The sequence below is a fragment of the Neophocaena asiaeorientalis genome, unplaced genomic scaffold (assembly GCF_003031525.2).
Source record: "Neophocaena asiaeorientalis asiaeorientalis breed wild unplaced genomic scaffold, Neophocaena_asiaeorientalis_V1.1 scaffold64, whole genome shotgun sequence".
Classification (NCBI taxonomy): domain Eukaryota; kingdom Metazoa; phylum Chordata; class Mammalia; order Artiodactyla; family Phocoenidae; genus Neophocaena; species Neophocaena asiaeorientalis.
In genome coordinates this window covers 5,106,147-5,112,032 of record NW_020185334.1, presented here as the reverse complement: position 1 = coordinate 5,112,032, position 5,886 = coordinate 5,106,147, and the positions used below count along the sequence as shown (strand labels likewise).

General features: G+C 42.8%; 1 protein-coding gene across 1 annotated transcript in view; it reads left to right on the top strand.

The window, feature by feature from the left end:
- Positions 1-1,403: 1,403 nt before the first annotated feature.
- The window catches only part of SLX4IP (SLX4 interacting protein), a 186,654-nt gene continuing 182,171 nt past the window's right edge, over positions 1,404-5,886 (top strand). The window contains 1 exon segment of the mRNA XM_024735434.1: positions 1,404-1,594. The gene's annotated coding sequence lies outside the window, so the exon portion shown is untranslated.

Here is a 5,886-nt window from a genome sequence, read left to right as displayed (position 1 = left end):
GCTTGGAGACGGAGCACGCGCAGCTCTGTGGTTGGCGCCGGTCCCACTCGGATTTCTCTTCTCCGGGTTTTCGTGATGTTCTCAGCCGAGAACGCGGTGGCTGGAATCGGAAAGAACAGGGGGCGGAGCTTATTCAGTGTCAATCTCAGCAAGTTATTGAAACTGGAAAACTTAAATAACAGATCAAATGCACTTGTTAAGGCACGGTATCTTCCTTCTGGCGCGCGCTTGGGAGGCACTTATTGAACGAAAAAGTGATCGACTGTTCTCGGCGGCTCTCGGGCCTCCTTCATTTGACCAATCACAGAGCGACGGATTTTGTTGCTCATCGCCAACTCCCCGCCTTCCTTTATGGCTGCCTGGAAAACCTGGAGAAAAGGACTCAACAGCGACCATTTCTGTGGATCGTGTTGGAGAGCGGTCATGCGCAGTGCGAGCTGGTGGCGCTCAATTAACAGCTTCTGCCCTTAGTCCGCCGTCTAGGGGCCTACGGGGAGTTCAGAAGTCCTCTGTTTCTGTGCCCTTCACCAATTAGGTAATTTGCGCACTACGTCCCCATCCTGGTTTTTCGTTCGAGGACAAAAATTGTATTCCCCTGTACTATTCAAAAGAATTGTGGGAGAAATTATGTTCCTGGCTATTTTAAAATTTATCCGGCATTGTGAAAGTCACCTCTACTTTCCAACCTGTGTTTTCTATAATCTTCCCCTTCAAAGATTGGGGAGACTTTTTCCATCCTTGCGCTAGTAATATTACGGGGTCTAGAAGCACTCTGTGAATGGACTTGAGGACACGGGGAGGGGGAAGGGTAAGCTGGGGCGAAGTGAGAGAGTGGCGTGGACTTATATATACTACCAAGTGTAAAATAGATAGCTAGTGGGAAGCAGCCGCATGGCACAGGGAGATCAGCTTGGTGCTTTGTGACCACCTAGAGGGGTGGGATAGGGAGGGTGGGAGGGTGACGCAAGACGGAGGAGATAAGGGGATATATGTATATGTATAGCTGATTCACTTTGTTATAAAGCAGAAACTAACACACCATTGTAAAACAATTATACTCCAATAAAGATATTTTTTAAAAAAAAGAAGAAGAAGAAGCACTCTGTACTACAGGAACACTGCGTTTTATTTTTCTCTCGATCACCCCTGCTGTCTGGCACAGTGGGTAACTGATTCTTCACGGACCAATCATGTTCACTTCGTTCTCGGCCCCTACGTAGTTGTCTTTTGCCGCCATTTTTGTTTTGGGCTCTTGTTGAAAACCGCGAGATCCTGCTCGGAGGCCATTTTTCTTTTGGGCAAATTCCGCGCGCTTCCCGGGCCGCTCGCTTAGTATTTCGCCGCCATCTTAAATCCTGGTTGTGGCTTCAAATCCACAGTGAAGTAGCTCAGGTCATCTTGTGTTTGGGCGGTGGCAGAGTTCCTCTACGCGCCGGGAGCCCGGGGAAGCGGGAAGTAAGCAGGAAACGCGAATTCCCAAGCTTCTAAAGGTTGGCTTGAGAGCCTGCTGTACAGCCAGGTACTACTTCACCAGTTACTCTGGACAGTAACAAAACAAATAAAAGCCCGAACCCAAACCCTCTCACCATCATAGGTAAGAACTTGGAAATGCTGACAACCTAAGATATTCCTTTCCTTGAACTAAACTGTTTGCCCATCTCCTCTCCCACTCTGGTTTTTTCCTTTGATTAGTGAACCTTTTCTGAATCCTTCTCCCTGTGCTTCCACCTCTCTCCATTGTTTTAAACATAAGGGTAATTAAATAAATAAATTTTAAAACAAAACAAAACAACATAAGGGTGCGGGAAGCCTGGGCTTGGCAGTGGAAATGTTGGTTTGGAAAATTCTTTTTTTTTGGGGGGGGGGGGACAAAATGGAGTACAGTGAGTGGGCCAGGTATTTGTATTAAACATCTATATGTACTGATAGATTCCCCTTCCCAGACATTTTTTGGGTTGTGACATAAATATAGATTGTGTTTGTATATACTTATTCATTCACTTATTCAGTACATTTGTTGAGTACCTAGTGTGTACTAGGCCGTGATGATTCTGTGTACATTAAAATAAAACCCCTTTATCTCATGGGGCTTACATTCTGTCACCTTGACAGCTACTGGGTCGGGGCAAGTAACAGTATTCTATGGTTCTTAGTCCTGCTACGCTATACAAACAAATAACAAGTATTCACTTGCTCCTTCCTCTGTTCCCCTCCTTTTATTTTCCCCCGGACTAGGAATAAGTCGTATTGCCAGTTATTTCTTGGATCTTAGACATAACTACATTTGTAGGCCAACTGGCTAATTTTACAGCCAATATTGAAGTTACTTAAGGCCTTGTTGCTCCAGGTGTGGTCTATCTATCAGCCGCATCCGCATCACCTGGCAGCTTGTTAGAAACACAGTCTGACTCCATCTCCAGGCCCACTGAGTAAGAATCTTCCCTACGAAGTGCACCTTAAGTTCAGAGACCATTGATTCCTGCATGGACTAAAGACAAAGACTGTCTCTTTTCAACTTGTGCTTCTGAAACAATATATGGTCAGTTTATTCCATGCTTTAAATGCAGTGGACATATGGCACGTTTTTTCTGTGCTTTTATCCATCACCTTGATGTCAAGATGCCAATTTAGCATTCTAAAAGGTTGAGAATGCCAGTCCCGTGTATTGTTATGTAACTTTTGCTGTGATAATATCTCATGTACTTTGTGCATATTTTTAATTTATTTAAAGTTGAACTCAAAATCCTACAGGTATTCAGTAGTTCAATATCAACTTGGAAAACTTGGGGCCGTAGTTTACCAAAGCTGCTTTGGCCCCTTGCTTTCATCTGTCTTTTTAAAATGAGAACTCTAAATCTAAGATGTCTTGGGGTTTCTCAACTTTGGCTGCTCATGAAAATCATGTGGGGCGCTTTAAAAAAAGACTCCAGGCCAGTATCAGTCAGAGGTTGTGATCCTGTGGATGGAATTCAGGAACTAGTAAGGTGTTTGAGAAATAGCAAATGACTTTTACATTTTCCACGTTGCTGTATGTTCGGTTTTTCTCCCTTACAGATTTACTTAAAATTATTAGGAATTTGAAGACAGTGAAGAGAGTTGGACTGGGAATGTGGTAAACCAACTTCCTAGTTGGTTCGACCAACTAATCAACTTGCCATTTATTCTGTGTCCTAAGCAAGTTGTCCAGCTTTTCTGTCTCTCCTTCCTCCATCTATTAATTGGGAAAAGAAGAATGAAGGTCCTGTTGTGTTTTATTTAGTCTTGTGTATGCTACAAAATGTAGTGGATATTTATATTCTGTGAATGTGAGGAAGAAAAGTATTTTGCAAGTGCAATATTCATTGCTTCTGATTTTCCTATACTGTTTCTTTTTTTTTTTTTTTTTTTTTTTTTTTTTTTTGTGGTACACGGGCCTCTCACTGTTGTGGCCTCTCCCGTTGCGAAGCACAGGCTCCGGACGCGCAGGCTCAGCGGCCATGGCTCACGGACCCATCAACCTGAAGGACTCATATAGCATCTTTGCAAGGCGGATCTTCTAGTAATAAATTTATCTTTTCGAAAAGTCATGGGATGTCTTTCTTTTCTCATTCTGTTTTTTTTTTTTTTTTTTTTTTTTTTTTTTTGTGGTACACGGGCCTCTCACTGTTGTGGCCTCTCCCGTTGCGAAGCACAGGCTCCGGACGCGCAGGCTCAGCGGCCATGGCTCACGGACCCAGCCGCTCCGCGGCATGTGGGATCTTCGCGGACCGGGACACGTCCTATACTGTTTCTTATATTGTATATGCCAATAAGCACAGTGGGTACAGAAACGAACTCTAGAGCCAGACTCTCTGGGTTCAAATCCTAGCTCCTCCAGCTACCAGCTGTGTGACCTTGAGCTGATTACTTAACCCTTCTGTGCTTCAGTTTCCTCATCTCTAAAATAGTGCTGGTATGAGGGTCAGATAAGTTAATGTAAGAAAAATGCTTAAAATAGTGCCTGGCACATAGTCACAGCTATGTAAATATTAATTAGCTATTGTTATATTTAAGTCTTTGGATTATTAAGGTTTTGTTCATGCATGCAGATCACTTAAGGGGAAAGGTATTGTAGTTTCATAACTTTTCAGGACATATACCTGTTTGGAAAAGAGGGTGGTTTAAAGACAATACACCAAGCCAGGAAGATGTGTTAGTTTTTCTTTTAAATGGTCTTTTTCCCTTTTTCAACAGCTTTATTGAGGTATGGTTGTCATACAGTAAATTGCACATGTTTAAAGTGTATAATTTGGTGTGTTTTATGTGTATACAGCCATGAAACCAACACGCCAGTCAAGATAATGAACATACCCATCACGCCCAGAAATTTCCTCTTGCCCTTTTGTAATCCCTCTGGCCTCTTTCTTCCAGGCAACCACCTATCTGTTTTCTGTCACTCTAGATAAGTTTGCATTTCCTAGGACGTTATCTAAATGGAATCTTAGAGTATGTGCTATCTTGGGGGGTGGGGTAGTGTCTGGATTCTTTCACTCGTCATAATGGAGAGCCATCTTCCTTGTTGTAGGTGTCAGTGGTTCATTCCTTTGTAATTGCTGAGTAGTATTCCATTGCATGGATAGACTAATTTGTTTGCACATTCGCCAACTGAAGGGCATTTGGGTGGTTTTTATTTTCATGGTGCTTGTTTTCACATTGGAAAAAAAAAGTCTAATCATTTGGTGGCCAGGCGTTCCACATACAGAGAAAGCAAGAGGTGCCAGTGGTAAAACGTGTTTGTTTGGGACTTTGTCTTTGCCATTGTAGAGTTTATGAATTCATGTTTTCTGAATGAAACATGTAATAGCTTCTTAAAGATGTAGAACACATGCATTGAGTTTTTAGTGGATTGCATCTCTTTTTTATTGAGATATAATTTATATATAACATTATATTAGTTTCAGATATACAACATAATCGTTGGATATATGTATATATAGTTAGACAACTTGGGCATTAGGGGCGCCGACCCTTTGTGCTGTTGAAAATCTGCATATAACTTGACAGTGCACCCTCCCCTTCCCATATCTGAGGTTCCACATGCTTGGATTCAACCAACTGTGGATCTGTAATACTGTAGTATGTATTTATTGGGAAAAAAATCCAAGTGAAGTGGACTCTCACAGTTCAAACCCATGTTGTTCAAGGGTCTTCTGTATACAATACTGTATATTATTGTTAGTGGTCACCATACAGTACATTACATTCCCAGGACTTATTTATTTCATAACTGGAAGTTTATACTTTTGACTCCCTTCACCCATTTCACTACCCCCAACCCCCTAACAACCACCGGTATGTTCTCTGCATTTGAGTTTGGTGTTTTGTTTTGTTTTAGATTTCACATATAAGTGAGATCATATGGTATTTGTCTTTCTCTGTCTTAATGCCCATTCATGTTGTCGCAAATGGCAGGGTTTCCTTCTTTTTTCAGTACTGAATAATATTCCATTTTGTGTGTGTGTGTATGTGTATGTGTGTACACACACACCACATTTTCTTTACCCATTCATCTATCATGGACACTTAGGATGTTTCCCTGCCTTGGTTATTATAATTAATGCTGCAGTGAACATGGAGCAGAACATGGAGCTGCAGTGAACATGGAGCAGATACCTTTTCAAGTTAGTGTTTTCCTTTTCCTCAGATAAATACCCAGAAGTTGTCCTCTCCCTGAGCTCCGTCCAAAACCAAAACCCGAGCCTCAGCTCGCAGCCCCGCCCGCCCCGGCGGGTGAGCAGACAAGCCTCTCGGGTTGGTGAGTGCTGGTCGGCACCGATCGTCTGTGCAGGAATCTCCCCGCTTTGCCCTCCGCACCCGTCGCTGTGCACCACTTCTTGGTACCGAAGCTCCCCCCTCCGCCTCCCGCAG